This window comes from Gobio gobio (genome assembly GCF_949357685.1).
Source record: "Gobio gobio genome assembly, chromosome: 1".
Taxonomy (NCBI): domain Eukaryota; kingdom Metazoa; phylum Chordata; class Actinopteri; order Cypriniformes; family Gobionidae; genus Gobio; species Gobio gobio.
In genome coordinates, this window is record NC_137097.1 from 4,935,469 (window position 1) to 4,954,838 (window position 19,370).

A 19,370-nucleotide genomic window follows, 5' to 3' on the forward strand; every position below is an offset into this window, starting at 1 on the left:
GAAATGATTGGAGCTTTGTGACATGGTGCATTATCCTGCTGGAAGTAGCCATCAGAGGATGGCCACATGGTGCTCATAAAGGGATGGACATGGTCAGAAGCAATGCTCAGGTCGGCCGTGGTATTTAACAATGACCAATTGGCACTAAGGGGCCTAAAGTGTGCCAAGAAAACATCCCCCACACCATTGCACCACCACCACCAGCCTGCACAGTGGTAACAAGGCATGATGGGTCCATGTTCTCATTCTGTTTTACACCAAATTCTGACTCTACCATCTGAATGTCTCAACAGAAATCAAGACTCATCAGACCAGGCAACATTTTTCCAGTCTTCAACTGTCCAATTTTGGTGAGCTGGTGCAAATTGTAGCCTCTTTTTCCTATTTGTAGTGGAGATGAGTGGTACCTGGTGGGGTCTTCTGCTGTTGTAGCCCATCCGCCTCAAGGTTGTGTGTGTGGTGGCTTCACAAATGCTTTGCTGCATACCTCGGTTGTAACGAGTGGTTATTTCAGTCAAAGTTGCTCTTCTATCAGCTTGAATCAGTCGGCCCATTCTCCTCTGACCTCTAGCATCAACAAGGCATTTTCGCCCACAGGACTGCCGCATACTGGATGTTTTTCCCTTTTCACACCATTCTTTGTAAACCCTAGAAATGGTTGTGCGTGAAAATCCCAGTAACTGAGCAGATTGAGAAATACTCAGACCGGCCCGTCTGGCACCAACAACCATGCCACGCTCAAAATTGCTTAAATCACCTTTCTTTCCCATTCTGACATTCAGTTTGGAGTTCAGGAGATTGTCTTGACCAGGACCACACCCCTAAATGCATTGAAGCAACTGCCATGTGATTGGTTGATTAGATAATTGCATTAATGAGAAATTTAACAGGTGTTCCTAATAATCCTTTAGGTGAGTGTATATCAGAATATTACTTGACTCCACAGATAATACACTCCATATAAAGAAAAAGTGGGAGTCTGAACTAATTTAAATTGAGGATGAGACATGGGGAAGTATATGTGCAGAATGTCATAAGGGAATCAATAGTCACAACTGGAAAGAGTTTTACTAGAAAACAAATATTAGTTTTTTTAGAACACCATTGGCGAAATCAAAATTTGCTAAAGGTCCAGAAGCAGAGAAATGCTGGAGGGTGTGGGAAGGTAGGAGACCACACGCATATATTCTGGGATTGTCTGAAAATATCCACATTTTGCAAAGGGGTAAAAGGCTGAGATCATGAAAATTCTGCATATACACGTGCCTTCTACTTCTCTGTTTTTCAATCAGAAAATAGCATTGCTGTATCCAGGTAAGATTTAGATATTCCCGCAACAACATTTACATTCTGATTCCAACGACATATTCTATGATTCACGGGCTCGCTGAAGTGGCTACAGACTGATCGACGTCGAGGGAGAAGACCATATCCTACGAGAACAGTTACAGGGCTCGACATTAATGCTCGTCTGCTTGTCCGGGACAAGTTTATTTTTTGAAGGGGCAAGTGAAAGAGAATTTTACTTGCCCGACCAGACAATATCCTGATTAAAACGTTGATGATAAAAAAAATAACTAGGGAATCACCAAAATGCAAGAATGATTCTACATTAATTTAGTGTAAGTGGCGATCAATAGTGGATAATGTAAAATGAACTGACGGTAACAATTTTACGCTGTTGACGCTCGCGCAGCTTCTCAAGGAGAAATCACAACAAACGAGCGCCTCTCACACAAAGAAACTACAGTTAACATACACGGTTAACATGTGGAGTTTTTATATTTATAACATATGATATAGTTAAGCAATATCACTCAACCAAGAGTGCTGTTTTCCTGAATACCATCACAACCATCAGACTCCTGAACTCAGTCACGTGACTTCACTTCACCCCGCACACGCATAAACATCCAGTTTAAACATTAACATCCACATACTGCCATTGCACTGCACTTTACGTTCCTATTGTTACTGTGTAACAACCTGTAATAAACCTGTTTGCACATCATACTCCTGTTTGCACATTATACTCCATTTGCAATTATACCTATTGCATGCACATCATACTTCTCTATATATAAATATATATATATATTTTATGTTAACCACTTATTCTTAAGTCTACAGTTTCTCACTTATCATATCCACTTATTTTATATTTTATATTTTTATTTTATTTTTTTATTTTTATCTTATTTCCTATTTTTATCTTACTTGATTTATTTATAACTCTACTTATGTTAATACTTTTTATTCTATTTCTATTTTAATTTCCCCTTGTGTTCTTGTAACTGTTATTTGCACTGTCCATGGAGCGGACCTGTTTACATTTCACTGCCAGTTGTATATTGTGTATATAACTGTGTATGTGACAAATAAAACTCTTGAATCTTGAAATCTTGAACCTAAATGAACACTAGTTGTTTATGGAACAGTCATGAAATCAATTAACATTAAGTTACTTACATTTTAGATGCAATATTGACTGTTTTTATTCTATTTAAGCAGCGAAAATTGTTCCAAACAAAGATACCAGCAGAACCGTAACGCATCTCACAGCAACAGTGTGTTACTGAATGATTCAGTGTTTGAATTAATTGGTTGAATCAAAGATTCAATGAACTATTCAAAATCAACTGCGGCTGAATCTGAAATTGCCCCCTAAACCCTCAATCACTATTTTTTAGCCCACTAATACAGTTCACATGAAGGAGTGAATGAAAACGAGTGTGTGAAGTCAGACCGACGCTGTGTGTACATAAGCTGTACACTTGATAGAATGAGTGCACTGAATAACGTCCACTTTGGTTTTGGATGCCACTACAAATGGCTGTCCCCTCAAATAGTGCCCTATGGGGGTATCGGGGCGTTTTCAGATTCATCCCCTCTCATTCTTGAATTAATCAGCCATTTGAATGAATCGTTTGAATCAATGACTCACTCATTAAGATGGTCACTTGCTGCCACCTACAGATGGTTTAGTTTCATGTTTTCTTTCCAACATTTCTTATTTGTTTATACAAAAATACTTAAAACAATCTAAAACCATTTTTCAGTGTAATTTTTAAAATTGATTGGCAACAGCCCTATAGTGTTTTAATCTAATTTAATTTATAGATCAAATTTAAGAATATAGAATGAAAGCTGAAGCATAACCGATATTCAATAAGATTATGGAAAAATGCCCTTCATAAAAGGTAAAAATATCACGAATATGCAGATTTAAGTATGTAAAAGCTGATCGAACACTGGTGAGAATATTGCTTCAGAATAAATTATATTTGCAATACAAAAAAAAAAATCACTTTTTTCCGCACAAGCAAATGTTTTACTCGAACAAGTAAATGACAGATTTACTTGTCCGAAGGACAAGCACGTGAACAGGCTTAATGTCGAGCCCTGGACATCTCATCATTGCTGGGGAATATGTGTCCAGGCAGCTGGTAGGTTAGCTTATCCTGCGTTCACACCAAACGTGAATAGAGCGTCAGGAGTGAGTGATTTCAATGTTAAGTCAATGAAAAGGCGCCTCGTCCGTGCAAATGACGCGAATTGAGCGTTATGCACGAGTGGTGCTTTGTGCATTCACGCGTTTGAAGCGAATTCGCATCTGGCGCCTGAGTTGAAAAATCTGAACTTTTTACTTGCGTCCGGTGTGAACGCAACATAATAGTTTCATGAGTAATTTAATATTTTTAAATAAATTTTTTAAATTACAATATAGATATTAAAAAAATTTAAATTACAAACAATATGACAGTAGGTCTACTTAACAGGAACATCCAAGAAAGAAATGAAACAATTAAATGTTTAAAAAACTAAATATTTTAAAGTTATTCAGTCAAGCATGGGGCGGTTTTCTATTTTCTTTTGTTGTTGGATGAATATTAATCACACAGAATATCAGGCCCGGCCCCTTTAAGAGCTGCACGGGCCAAATTCCAGTCCCTCCAGAAAAACGCGATTATGCGATCGCTTGATTTAATGCATAATCAGCCAAAGTCTGCATATTTATGCGGGGGCCGCATTTTATCAAATACGCCGCACGTTCGCTGCGTAAATTGCCTATTTCCGCGTGCAAAATATGAGAGGCTAGCATGAATTCATAATCCCCGCATTTTCATTGCAAAAAAGTCATATATATATAAGCAGAAAGTTGAAAATTTTTCGTTTACTTCACACAAGAGCCGCCATTTCCCCCTATTGCCATGGGAACGTTTTGAAGTGACGTAATTACCCAACGTCATCGAAAAGCTGCAAACCCCGTGGAGAAACCATAGATATCGGTTAAATCATGATGAAGCACGTCATTCCCATTGGCCAACAAAAATAACAGCAAAAGACCAAAGCAAAGCAGTTTCCCGGTGTGTTCTCTTTACCGCAACTGCCATTAAATGGTTGCGGTATATGAGAATGGTGTTGCGGAGGATGAGGTACCTCAGTATGTTTTGCTAACAATAGAGAAGCTATGAAGGCTTTGCTAATTTTTTACTCAGTGAATATAATTAGACTTTAATAAAGCACATTTTCATAAAAAATTGTAAATCTAACAATTTTAAAAATGTAGAAAACTACCTGTTTCGGTAATGATAATCAAAATGTCGTGTAAACATTCAGACAAGACAATATTTAACATTTTAACTGGAGATATATAAAGATATGATCTTACCTGGTAGCCATCTTGAAGTAACTGCTCCATGTGCTCGGTCACTCAAAATCAAACTTTATTTAAATTCTGTATGTGCGCTTAAACAGTCCTCAAAATGTGTTGCGGAGGATGAGAACATTAGGCATGGACACATCATTTTCCTAATTTCTTTTCATTATTATTATACATGAATATTCAGTAAATTATTTTTCTGTCATCTGAAATAATCTAGTAAAACATCTATTTATTTTTTTCAAAATATTTTTATGTTAATTTGTTTAAATTACAACATAACACACATTCAAACACAGTCGGACACATTGCGGTAATGAGAATTTCAGCAGAAAATGCAATAAAATTGAAAAATAATACATTCTTATGTTGAAATCACACATTGTGCAAGGTAGAGAAAGGTATTGTCTTTATTCTGATGCTTTTTAATATTACTATATTACACATTTTATATTTAAAATCATTAGTGCCGTGGTGTTTTAATGGTTTCGTGAGAATCACCCATCTAAACATATAATCAAAACATTAATATATTATTAATAGCCACATAATATAATATTAATATATACATTAATAGCCACATAAATGTAGGCTATTCTTAATCAATGGTGTTTGTAGCGTCTCATCTCGTGCACTTTATTTCCCAAGCACAGCTCCATAGTAAACATTCCTGAGGTAAATAAAGTAAAATATACAAAAATGACAGCCCTCAGCTGCTTCTCAACACTTTTATTTTGTTGTTTTCATTAAATATAATATGCAAATGTAACAGTTATTGTAACATAAATACTCTAGTTTGTATAATAACCTAACTATGAATATTCAATTCTGTAAATTTGAAAGTTCGATAAAAAAAAAAAACCTATCATTCTCTTGCTAGTGCGCTGAACTACTGAACTAGGAGAGATTTAGTGTGGATTTATTTTTCTTTCTGTTATTATTCTCACCTTAAACAGGACAAACACACTGAAAAAACTCCTGGAGAAGCGACTGAGATCCACATGACGCAATTATAAAGATGGAGTTTATTAAAGAGGAGAGTGAAGACATGAAGATTGAAGAAATTTTCAGTTTGAAACCGGAAGAAACTGAGGAACAAACAAAGAAAGAGGAGAGAGAAGACATGAAGATTGGAGATGAATTGAGAGTGAAAGATGAAGAAACTGAGGAACAAACAGGTTGGTCTCATTCTCAAAGCTGAATTATGAGCTAATATTGTGTTGTTCCCCCTTTAACTGCCAAAACAGCCCTGACCCGTCTCTGATGGACTCCACTAGACCCCTGAAGGTGTGCTGTGATATCTGGCACCAATATGTTAGCAGCAGATCCTTTAAGTCCTGTAAGTTGTAAGGTGGGGCCTCCATTATTTGATGATCCAAGTGAAAACTTGTTGAAGCTCAAAACAATGACGCTTCTCTTGTAAAATGCTTTAAATTAGCTAACAAACCTGCACTTAACAATGTATCATTTTTGGTAAAAGATAGACTACGCATGCAGAGGTGGCATAAAAATAATACTACGAGTGGAATGTTGTTCATCAGGTTGTGGTTCCTTCAGTTTTTCATCAGCAGGTGCTGTCATTGGCGCATGATCATTTGCTGTCGGGACTAGTGTTGCACTAGTAACACTAGTCCGCGATACCCTGCTATTACAAATGGTACAATATGACATTTTATTAGTACTGGTACTTTAAGAATGACAGCCCTCTAATAAGAGCAGTACTTCTTAGAGCCCGACCGATAAAGGATTTTGAAGGCCTATACCGATACAAATATTTGGTCATTTCAAAATCCGATATTCCGATATATCAGCCGATATATATTAAAAATAAATAAATAAATCAAATAACAGAAATGCGTAAAAAACACTTAAACAGATTTCCCTTACATGATCCCTCAGCCTCTCTAAAATAATATGATAATGCAGTTTAAAAATGAACTTGTTTGTTTTATTGTCACAACAGAACAGAGGAACATAAAAATATATTAAAGTTCTGGGCCCGTATTCTTAAAGATTCTAAGAGTCCTCTCAGAAAACTCCTAATTTAGCTTAAAAAGTTTTACGTAGGAGTCTTAGCTTAAGAGCTATTCGGGACCGATCTGAGGGCAACTCTGAGCAAGGAAAATACAAGTGTTGCGTCCCAATTCGCATACTATCCGTACTAAATAGTATTCAAAAAAAGAATTAGTATGTCCCAAATCTTAGTATGATGAAAAAAGTATTCCAAAGATTCCCGGATGGTTTACTATTTCCGGTCAGAATCCGAAGTGCAGATCGATGCGCACTCTAACGGCTGATATTGCCCACAACCCATTGCGAGATGGACGAGGATTCGATTAGAACTACAAACACGGATAAAAATGTGTTTAAAAACTACAAACATGACGGTTACGTGAGTCTGACGGTTATTGGAGAGGATTAGATAAAGGGGTTTGAGTGAGCAATTATCAGTATTTAACCTGACGAAAAGATATTTATTCAATATTATCCACAATATATTTCTCCTTCAGCAGCATTGAGAACTTTTGTAATGATACGTTTGGCCATTAACTTTGCAAACACATGAGAGGAGTCTCTGCATTAAAGACCCACGAAAGGCAGATCAACGAGCGACTACATTTCTTTCCGATACGGTAGGAAATTAAATTGAAAGTGGGGGATTTGAACTGTGACGATGATTGACAGGGCAGTTTAAACGGTGACGGGACGCACGTAACAGAGTCCGTTAAAGATGACGAAGTAGTACGTCCCAAAGCTTGCATACTCTTCTGCTAAACACTCAAAAGTATGTACTTTTTCTTCACAAAAAGAGTACATACTTTTAGGACGTAGTATAAGTAGGCGAATTGGGACGCAGCCAAAAGCTTTTATCTTAGTGAAGAGGAGGGGCTGACTCCGTTGCTACGTATGACACAGTCTTTTGAAGACTGTGATTGGTTTGTTGTCCAAAAAGGGGAAAAAAGGAGCGCTTTTAAGTATAGGGTCTATTCTAAGCCTTTATGTTTCCCGGTGTGTTGACCGCTTTCTTGAATTTAACGAATTTTCCGATTGAACGAAAGTGCGCTGCTGACTTGCAGCATTAACAAGTCAAATAATGGATTTACTGCATCATCAGTAGTAGATTTTAGAAGGCAGGCAGCAAATGATGATTGAAAATGGTTTGTTGTAGCTTGATGGATAGAATTAAAAGAGTGCATGTAAAGGGATACGCAAGTTGACATTGTAATTATAAGGTAGCTCATATTTATACTGTATATGGTTTATATTTTGCTGTTGTTGTTATTTATCAGAACTTCTAGAACTTAACTGAATATTTTTTTTTCCCAGTCTTGCTCAAAGTTATATTTATAAAGCTTACCACATCTATTAATACTGGTAACTAAGATTTTTTTTGTTTTGTTTTTGTTACTGTGTTTTCGTCCAAACGACTTTAAGTTTCATATCTTAAGTTTGTATTTTTATACATTTTATTTATCAGGGCCCGTACTCATAAAGAATCTGAATGCAAAGAGCAGCTCCTAGTGACAAAATTCTAAGAAAATTCTTAGAAATGTGGGCGTTTACTCTTAAAATTAACTAAAAAATCCTAGTAAAGAAAAAAGTAATTCAGAAAGCATCTTAACCCTTAAAAGAGGTCTTAAGGTCAAATTTGTTAGGAGCACGGACGAGGACTTTTAAGAGGCTTAAGAGTTTCTTTAGCAGCGGAGAAAATGGCAGAAAGACAAAGAGGGAGAAGAAATGTGTTGCAGACAATGGATGACAGTGACTTAATAAGACGCTTTAGATTAGATCGTGCAGGGATCATGTTTGTTGCATTAAATCCAACTTTCAAACCACCAATCAAATAGACATGCCAGCAATCAGTGTAATTGGAAAGAGTGGAACAATGTTTATAATTCTAAGCCGATCAAATACCTTATAGGAAATTTACAGCATGGTAAATAATAAAAGGATTGAGCTACACTGAAAAAAAGGATCTGTTGAATTTACTAAAAAATGTTATCGTAAGTGGTCGCAATCAATTTATTTGATCTCAATTTAAACAAGAACACATGCAATTCCCATAAAACCAATTCATTTTTTAAAATTAAAATCAATTAACTAAATTTAAATTATTTAAACGAGCACAAATTAATTATGCTTAATTTAAATTTTCAGTGTACATATATATATAATGTGTGTGTGTGTGTGTGTGTGTGTGTGTGTGTGTGTGTGTGTGTGTGTGTGTGTGTGTGTGTGTGTGTGTGTGTGTGTGTGTGTGTGTGTGTGTGTGTGTGTGTGTGTGTGAGTAAGAGAACGGTAAAATAGAACAATTTGCGCTTGTAATTTCAATGAGAATTTAAGCATATTGTTTATTACTTTTAAATATCTTTTATGAATTTAGTATAATTTTAAAATGTAATAACTGTTGATATTTTGCTTTATGATGTTTCTTTGTAGACAGTCTGCAAGTGAGAAAAAAAAAGCTTTAGCAAAGGCCAGGTTGACAAAGTTCAGGGAGAAATTATACAGCAACCCAGAACTGCTCGAAGAGTACAGAAGGAAGGAGAGAGAGAGGTTAGGTTTGGAGATGTTTCAGCAAGTGTAATTAGCAAAAAACACCCAAAAGTGTTAGGAAATGTACATGAGAGTACACACACACCTTTAGCCTATAACAGGTGCTGGATTGAGTGTACTGTTCATACTGTAGGAAATTCCCACCACACTTGCAGGTTGTGTGACTCTTAAAGTGACAGCAGCCTAATCATTTTACAGCACTCTGTCATTAATATTAATTAAAAACAAACTTCAGTAAATTGTTAATAATTTTGTTATAACTTAGTTATAATTTAAATAAATAATAAATAGTAATTTGTGCTTCTGTTTGTAATTTGTTTTATTTTTTATTTTCTTGTTTACTTATTTTTTTCAATCAATTTAAATAAATTTCATATAGTATAAGTCTATACTATATGAAGATGTGTACATACACCCCCCCCCCCCCCCCATGTTGTGAGACATGCTAATTTAATGCTATGCTTTCTTTCCTCTTCCAGGTATCAAAAACGAAAACAAACTAGCAAAATAAAGAAAACTGAAGAGCTGACTAAGAAGCAACATGAAACAAAAAAAAGACAGTGGCGGGAAAGCTCAAAACGTTATTATAAAAGAAAGAAACAGCTTAAAGCTGTACTAGACACAACACCACCTAGTGAGGAAGATGATTCACTTAAGCTTATCCAAGTTATTGAAGAAGCAAATTAAGTTCAAGAGAATCTTCAAGAAGCTGCCCCAAAAGAACAGCCATTCTTGTCTCAGCAGGTAAATGTATGTATTAATGTAAGATTACTGATTTTAAACATTATTTTTAAAGCCAAACAACAGTTAAAAGTTAAAATAACTATAATTATAATTTTACAACCCTCTAAGCACAACAAAGATTGTTTACATTAGCGCGTCGATTCTGCGTAGTATTTAAGACTCTCTCTCTTTGCGTGCATGTGTGTGTGTGTGCTTGTTTATGTGATTTATGAGGAAACAAATTTGTATAATGACATGGGTATTACACTGGTATTACAACATAAAAGTGGTTTATGAGGACATTTAATTTGTCCCCGTAAATCAAATAGCTTTAAAAACATACTAAACAATGTTTTATTGAAAATGTAAAAATGCAGCATGTCTCCAGTGATGGGTAGGTTTAGGGTTAGGGGCAGTGTAGGGGGATAGAATATACGGTTTGTACAGTATAAAAACCATTACGCCAATGGAGAGTCCTCATAATGCTGTTGCACCAACGTGTGTGTGTGTGTGTGTGTGTGTGTGTGTGTGTGTGTGTGTGTGTGTGAGCGAGAGAAACACAGCTCTCTCTGCAAAGCGACGTCGAGTTGTGCGCCTTCACACTAGAGTTTACGGTATGTCAGATACAGGTATGCTCGTATCCGTTGAGCTGAACAGAAATAGACATATCGCTTGATGGAGAGCGAAACTGTTTTTCTGAGTGTTCAGCGAGTGAAAATATGTCTATGCTTAACTTATTCTTAACCTCTAACACACACTGGCGAGTAAAATCTAAGCATTTATTAGCCAATGGCTGATGATAGATATTATTTAGTCGCCCAGAGTGAAATATACTCGCATATGCAAGTGTTTTACTCTCATTGTAGAGGGTTGTTTTAATGTAATTATGTTCAACAAACACAACATACACTATTCTCAAAAGTTCTAAAGCTCTTTTTTTGTTTTGTTTTTGTTTCCAACTTGTATAAATATCTTTTTTTTTTTACAGCAAAATGACATCAACTTAATTCCCCCCAATAATGAGATACAGACAGCAAGAGATATAAAAACGTCGACCCCAAAAGAATCACCCAAAACGAAGAAAAGAAAAAAAACACTATCAAAATTGAGGGCAAAGTTGCGTAACACAGAAGAGAAGCTTTTAGACAGGACTAAAGAGATGTTAAACCTAAGGAAAAGACTGAGAAGACTTGAGAAGAGAGAGAGAAAGCAGGGACTTATTAACTTGGTAGGCAGAGAGGCCAAACAAAAAGCTAGACAGAGAGATCAGAGAATATTACCCAACAGCCAGAGAAGATTAATGCACAGAATTGTTAGCCTCTTCTTTCACCAAGATGAAGTTTCTACTGTAATTAATCCGAAAAAAGGGCCAGATATTTCGCAAGAGAGCCTTGACAAACAACATGGCAAATCTTCATAGAAGATTTCAAACTGAGAATCCCAGGCACAATCTTTCGATGTCTCAGTTCTGTAAACTTAAGCCATTTTGGATCATCCACCGTAGAGTAACAGACAGAGAAACATGTGCTTGTAAAACACATGAAAATTTTGGCCTGAAGATAAAAAAGCTGCATCAGCTAGGAATTGTAGCCACATCCTCTCCAAGGGACATTGTGCAGGCCAGTGTGTGTTGCGATAACGACATGTCCTGCATGTACAGGACATGCAGCAATTGCAAAAATAAGACATTTCCCACAACACAGGATCCTTCACTGAAAGAAAACATCATAGTATGGGAAGAGTGGGTTACAAAATCTGTACCAAAAAAAGTTACCGTTGGGTCCACTGAAGAGAAGGAAGTGAGGAAGGCGTTCCTTGAGAAGAGACATACCTCCATCGAAAAGCTTGTAGAACTGACACAGGATCACCTCTCAAACTTCTCAAGACACATATACAACATCAAGCATCAGTCTGAAAGACTGAAGAAATTGAGAGAATCCCTTACTCAGAATGAAGTAGTAGTTCATATTGACTACAGTGAGAACTACGCTTGTAAATACAGCAGAGAAATAAAAGAAACTCACTTTGGATGTGGCAACCAGCAGGTAACCCTCCATACTGGAGTTATTTATCTCAGTGGGGGGAAGGTGCAGTCCTTTGCATCACTTTCGGACTGTCTTCAGCATAATGCCATAGCCACATGGGCTCACCTTGACCCGGTACTGAGGAGCATTCGAGAGGAGCATCCAAATTCAAGGGACATCCACTTTATTTCAGATGGGCCCACATCTCAATACCGGAACAAAACCAACTTTTATCTAGCCTCGACAGTGCCATTCATGAGAGGATATAATCGTGTAACATGGAACTTCACAGAAGCATCCCATGGAAAGGGTGCTCCTGATGGAGTGGGTGGTGCCTTGAAAAACCTGGCTGACAGAATTGTGTCCTATGGTACCAGCATACCAGATGCCAACACTCTTTTTGAGCAGCTAAAACTCAATTCATCTGTAAGGCTCTTTAAAATTACTGAGGAAGATGTCAAAACAAGTGCCGAATTAGTACAACCAAACCTGAAGACAGTACCTGGGACAATGAGAATTCATCAGGTGAGTAAACATATTGAACAACAACTTCAAACAAAAAGCAAATAGACTAAAGTAACTATACCTAAAAAGAGAAAATGTTGTTTTTATGTATGAAACATCCTTAAAGCTGTAAATAAGATGGTTTAAAACTAAAGTAAACTGAGTACTGAAATGTAGTTAATTACTGTGTAAAAGTCATTGCACACTGAGTCTGAAATTTTCACACATTAAAAAAATGTATATGACCTCATGTTGTGTCAATCAAATTAACACACTGCCTCCAAAACTTTCGTCTGTCATAAAAAAAAATTGGATCAGGTTCGATTTTCTGCGTTTTTGCATCCATAGCAAGCATTTTGATTGGAAAAGGATGACAAATATGAAAAAAAATATGCACACGATAATTTTGGACTCAGTGTGCAAGGACCTTAAAGGGTTACTCACCTCCAAAATTAAAATTGTTTTATTAATCGCTTAAAGTCATTGGAATAGTTACAAGCCTCCCGGTTTTCATTCAAAATATCTTAAATTGTGTTCTGAAGATGAACAAAGCTTTTACGGTTTTGGAACGAGATGGGGGTAAGTGATTAATGACATTTTTCATTTTGGGGTGGAGTAACTTTAAATATGAGTATGGTCGGAACTAAAAAGTGGCAGTTATGTGGGTCCATTGAGGTAATTACCTGCAAACTCTAAAAGAGAGAAGTTTAAGATCAAAATATATGTTATTTATCTGTTATTTGATATTAGTATGTCCATATGTAATATCTTTAATATATTTAAATCAAAATGACTGTTTGTTTCTCTTTAAGCTTACATCAACAAAAGCTGGCCTTATCTACACCAGAGAAGTGTCCTGCTTTTGTGATTTTGCCTGTGGATGTTTCAGTCCAAAAGAGTTTGACTTCCGAGACAATGTGGAGCCAGAAAAGGAGAACACTGAGGCAGTTTTGGAAGCAGGAAAGTGGGTCCTTGTACAATATGATGGAGAACTGTTCCCTGGCACAATCACACAGGTATGAAGAAGTATTTGGTGCTATGGATATGTCGTTGATGAAAAATCCTTACATTTATTTATGCATTATTTGTTTATTTATTTTTACTCTCTAGATTGTAGATGGTCAGTATGAAGTTGACACAATGAGTTGTGCTGGACCAAACAAATTTTTCATTCCATCAATAAGATATGAGGGAGAAAAAGTGTGGTACTACTTTGATGACATAAAAGCGATCATTCCAGAGCCACAACCTGCCACATCCTCAGCTCGACACTTCTGTGTGTTGCCTGAGATCTGGGCAAAGTACACAAACAAACACTCAATCGGTAAAGATGGTAGCAAGAGATGTTGGGGTGGTGATGCCTCCAAGTTGATTCCAATACAGTAAACCAGAGTGTCATTTAACCTCCTGAAGTATAGTTAAAGGGTTAGTTCACCCAAAATTGAAAATAAAGTCAGTAATTACTCACCCTCATGTTGTTCCAACCATGTAAGACCTTCGTTCATCTTCGGAACATAATTTAGTATATTTTTGATGAAATCTGAGAGCTGTCTCACTCCTCCATAGGCTTTCAGAGGGAATGAAGATTGATGGCCCAGAATAGTAAGTAAAAACGTCATTTAAGGAGTCCAAATGACTACAGTGGCTCTGTATTAAGTCTATCATGCGACGAAAATACTTTTTGAGCGGAAAAACAACAAAAATAACGACTTTATCCCACTATTATTGTTGTTCAATTTGAGCCTGAGATTACGGCCATTCTAGTTTGATTTACCCCATTCTAGTTTGATTTACCCCAGTTTACCCCATTCCCAGAGTGATAGAGTGATATATAGATAGAGTGATAGATAGAGTGATATAGCCTCTGACGAGAGTTCGCGGGAGTGCCACGACGCATGCGCGAGAACTGAGATTAGTAGTAGTAGAAGAAGAACGCCGTAATCTCAGGCTCAAATTGAACAACAATAATAGTGGGATAAAGTCGTTATTTTTGTTGTTTTTCCGCTCAAAAAGTATTTTCGTCGCATGATAGACTTAATACAGAGCCACTGTAGTCATTTGGACTCCTTAAATGATGTTTTTACTTACTATTCTGGGCCATCAAGTTTCATTCCCTCTGAAAGCCTATGGAGGAGTGAGACAGCTCTCAGATTTCATCAAAAATATACTAAATTATGTTCCAAAGATGAACGAAGGTCTTACATGGTTGGAACAACATGAGGGTGAGTAATTACTGACTTTATTTTCAATTTTGGGTGAACTAACCCTTTAACTGATTGTCTTCTATTAAATGTTCCTGTGTGCAGTTAATTAAATACCATGCCAATGTAATTAATTAATATTTGTTTTAATGAATACTAAATACTTTCACTAATCTACATTGGAAGAAAAATGTTTTAAGGCACACGTTGATATGTTGCCCAGTTTATTCCTGTTCTAATGTTTTTCTTTCTTTCTTTTTTTTTGCCGTATGTATTTTTCAAACACTACACAATAAAACGGTTTTGAACTTGAATGAATGGTTGTGCAAATATTATCTGTTTTTCTACTTTACAATTAGTTTTTTAACAAAATCACACACTAGTATATGTATTATCATTACCGAAATAATTAACCTCATTTCCGAAACCTATGTATCATTACCGCAACAGATGTTCATTAAATGTTAATTTAATTAATAGAAACATGGTACTTTGATTTTAAATGCATGTGCAGTATCTACAAATTATGTTCTTTCAGGTTTGTCATGTCATTTTGAAAATATGTCAGCTTTCATGAAAATATATGAAAAAAATGGTTGTAAATTGTGGAAGGTGTTGCGGTAATGAGAGAAATTAATCAATAAAAAAAAAACTGTTAAATTAAAAATAAATATTATTTCTGAATTTCAAGTAACTGTGCATGCGTATTAAAAATACATTTTTAAAAATGTGAAAATATATTAGCTTTTCTAACAGTGTTGATGTTTTCAGACTGTTGCGGTAATGAGATTTTTTAGGACTTATTTTCGAAATTATGTCAAAAAAAGTGTTAAATGATAAGTAAAAGTTTTAAAATTAATTTCCAAAAATACTCCAGACTTTGTTTCTAATGTCTGGGGGGAAAAAAAGTTAATTTAAGCATCTTTTACATTTTCATGTTTGACATTTTTAAAACCAAGTTTTCGTGAGAATCACCCAGATACATACTGTGTGTTTTGTATGTGCTTATTATATGGTTTTAGATTTGAGAGTAAAGTAAATTACAATATTAATGTATCACTTCAGCTGATATCCCTACTGTGCTCATGTTTGAAAGAGCGAAATGAGCCGCTCCTTCTGTTACTCATGAGTTTATTCTGTTACTTTACTCACACAGCGCTGATAAATGTTAGATAAAGCAATGCAATGTTACATTTAATAATACATCATTAATTTAAACACCTTAAACGCTTAAAACACAAACCTTTCTTCAGCAGAATCACAACAAATGCAGGAGCAGGCGCGGCCTTATGGCGTCACATCACCGCTCCAAAATAAAAGTCCCGATTACACGCAGCAGTATCTAAAATCACAAAAAAATCATTAAAAAATAAAATAACAAGATGACAAAATTCAGAGTTTAATGTATTAGTGAAATACATTTAAGAACACAATAGTAAGTTAATAATACAGTTCACATTAAGAATGAGAAAAAAAAGAGTTAAAGCAATAACACAATGCAGCCACCTAATTTTTGTGTTTCTTAAAGGGTTAGTTCACCCAAAAATGAAAACTATCCCATAATTTACTCACACTCAAGTCATCCTTGGTGTATATGACATTCTTCTTTCAGACGAATATAATCTGAGTTATATTTAAAAAAGTCCTGGCTAATACAAGCTTTATCAGCATTATAATAGCAGTAGTGCTCTCAAAAACTCTGTTTTTGAAGTGAATAAAAGTGCATCTGTCAGTCATATAACTGCTCCACACGTCTCTGGGGTGTTAATAAAGGCCTTCTGAAGCGAATCGATGCGTTTGTGTAAGAAAAATATCCATATTTAAAACTTTGTAAAGTAATGTTTCTGTGTTGTTTCAGAGCGGTCTAGCCAAATAAGGTAGTCCTCCAACGTTTCCAGTCATAATGGAAGTGATAGAAGGCACTCCACTTCACATCTTCAGTCACTCTTGTGCATCTCCTGGAAGTTTTTCTTCTAGACGTGGTAAGATAATAAACTAGTTATATTACATTGTGTAGCTAATTTTTGGGGGTGGATAATTTCAAGTAGAAGTGTAGTTAGTTAGATCCTGCCTGTCTTGAAAATACAATATGAAGTGTAAAACTATTTTTTTTTTCTCTTTCTCTTGGTATGAACTGAGTTTTAAATGTTTATTTCAGAAACACCAAGGGCTCCAACTGGCCACAGCATGGATGTATTTCCAGTGCCCATGGCCAGTAAGTAATTATTTTGTCTTGTATATTTGTAGATGGGCAAAAAGCCTGCTGTTTTTGTATTTATCGGCATATGTTGAGACAGCTGAATAAAGGTACAAGCAAAAATCAGAATCCACACAGCTTCCTCACCAAGGCAGTGTTTCTCAGTTCTGGTTTTGGGGATACCTACCAGAATGTTTTGGATGTCACACTAATTGACCTTTCAACAGATTATTGACTGACAAGTCAAATATCCAATCAAATCGGTGCGTAGAAAAGTCTATGGCAAGCTGTTTGGACTTCTAATCATGCTCAGACTATGACTTTTTGGATAATTTGTTTTTCACTAGGTAAAATTGATAATTCTTTATATCAGGAATGGAAATTCTAGTATTATAAAAAAAAATATATATATATATATATATATTATTGATGTGAACAGTGAACAGTGACATCACTTGCCGATTCTTGCAGATCAATTCTTAATTTCTGAAATATTTCATGCAAGCAAAAAAAAAAAGATTGTTATCATTAGGGGACAGGTGCGCATGCGCGGGTTGTGAGCGCGTTGTTGATGTTAGAGCTCCGTCGAATTGATTCATAATCCTTGATTTTCTCCTTATCACTCGCTTACAAACGATTATTTTCTATTATTTACAGCGTGTGAATATATCTCCGATACGATTCTCTATAAAAAACAATCGGATTGCTTTGATATCACTACTTATATCCGAACTTCCGCTACTAACCGTAGCCCGCTAGCATTGCACCCGTGGTAGCTTATTTACACCGGTAGCCCGCTAGCATTGCACGCGTGGTAACTTATTTACACCGGTCACCACTGAAACCGACAATTCGTCATCGCAGCACATCTGCTACAATGACGAATAACTCGGATGTGTGTCTAATGTTACCTTTGAGTGCAGGCGAGGACACGTTCGAGCTGCATTCGGTGCAGTTGGAGCTGGAGTCGTTGGAGAAGCAGATTAGCGATCTACTAGAGAGACGAGCCGTGCTGAGAGAGCGACGATCAGCGCTTGAAACATCACGCGCCGATGCGGTTAGTAACCTCTTGACTCCGACCTCGTCTACTCCGTGTGTTTCTCTGCACAGGACCAAAGCACCCAGGACGCGATCATCATCCCTGGTTTCGTTCACTCCGGCGCCGACACGACCCTGGGTGCTTCCACAGCGGAAGACGCGAGCCAGGACCAGAGCTAGGACCTCTCCGCCCCTCCCGGTCTTCGAGATCTCCACCCGGAACCGCTTCTCCCCTCTTCGCGAGACGGAACGCGACGCTGTGGTCATCGGTACTTCCATCGTCCGGCATGTCCACGCTACCTCAGGTAAAGGCAAGGTAATCACTCACTGCTTTCCTGGTGCTCGTGTTCTCGATGTCGCTGCGCAGGTTCCCGAGATCCTGAACGTGACGAGCGCATCGGAGCAGTCGTGCTGCACGCGGGAACGAACGACACCAGGCTGCGGCAGACGGAGGTTCTGAAGAAGGACTACAGGAGCCTGATCGAGACGGTGCGCAGAACATCGCCTGAAGCAACGATCATCGTGTCTGGACCTCTTCCCACGTACCGACTAGGACATGAAAAGTTCAGTAGATTATTTGCTCTAAATGAATGGTTAATGTCATGGTGTAATGAACAGAAGCTGCTCTTTGTAAATAATTGGAATCTGTTTTGGGAGCGACCTAGGCTCTTCCGTCCTGATGGCCTTCACCCCAGCAGAATCGGAGCGGCTCTTCTGTCGGACAACATCTCCAGAGCGCTGCACACCACCATATGACTAGTAAGTCAAAGTCCAAATCACAGTATTTGCTGTCCTAACTTAACTGACATAAGTACCAATGTAGAACATTATATAGAAACTGTGTCTGAACATAACTGTGTAGAACATTATATAGAAACTGTGTCTGAACATAACTGTGTAGAACATTATATAGAAACTGTGTCTATTCCTCGTTTAGTGAGGTCAAACATTAAATCTACTGTAGGATCTAGGAAAAATCTAATTGTGATTAAACCAGAAAATCTCAATATTAGTGAACAAAAACAATTTCTAAAACTAGGTCTTCTAAACATTAGATCGCTCACACCTAAGGCGGTTATTGTAAATGAAATGGTCACAGATAATAGTTTCGATGTACTTTGCCTTACTGAAACCTGGCTTAAGCCAAATGATTATTTCGGTCTAAATGAGTCTACTCCGCCAGGATACTGTTATAAGCATGAGCCCCGTCTGATTGGTCGTGGCGGGGGTGTTGCAACAATCTATAGAGATATTCTTAATGTTACTCATAAAACAGGTCACAGGTTTAATTCGTTTGAAGTACTAGTGCTAAATGTTACGCTATTAGATGTAAGAAAGAAATCCGTATTATCTCTAGCCCTGGCTACTGTATATAGACCTCCAGGGCCCTATGCTGATTTCTTAAAAGAGTTTGCAGACTTTCTCTCAGATCTATTGGTCAACGTCGATAAAGCATTAATTGT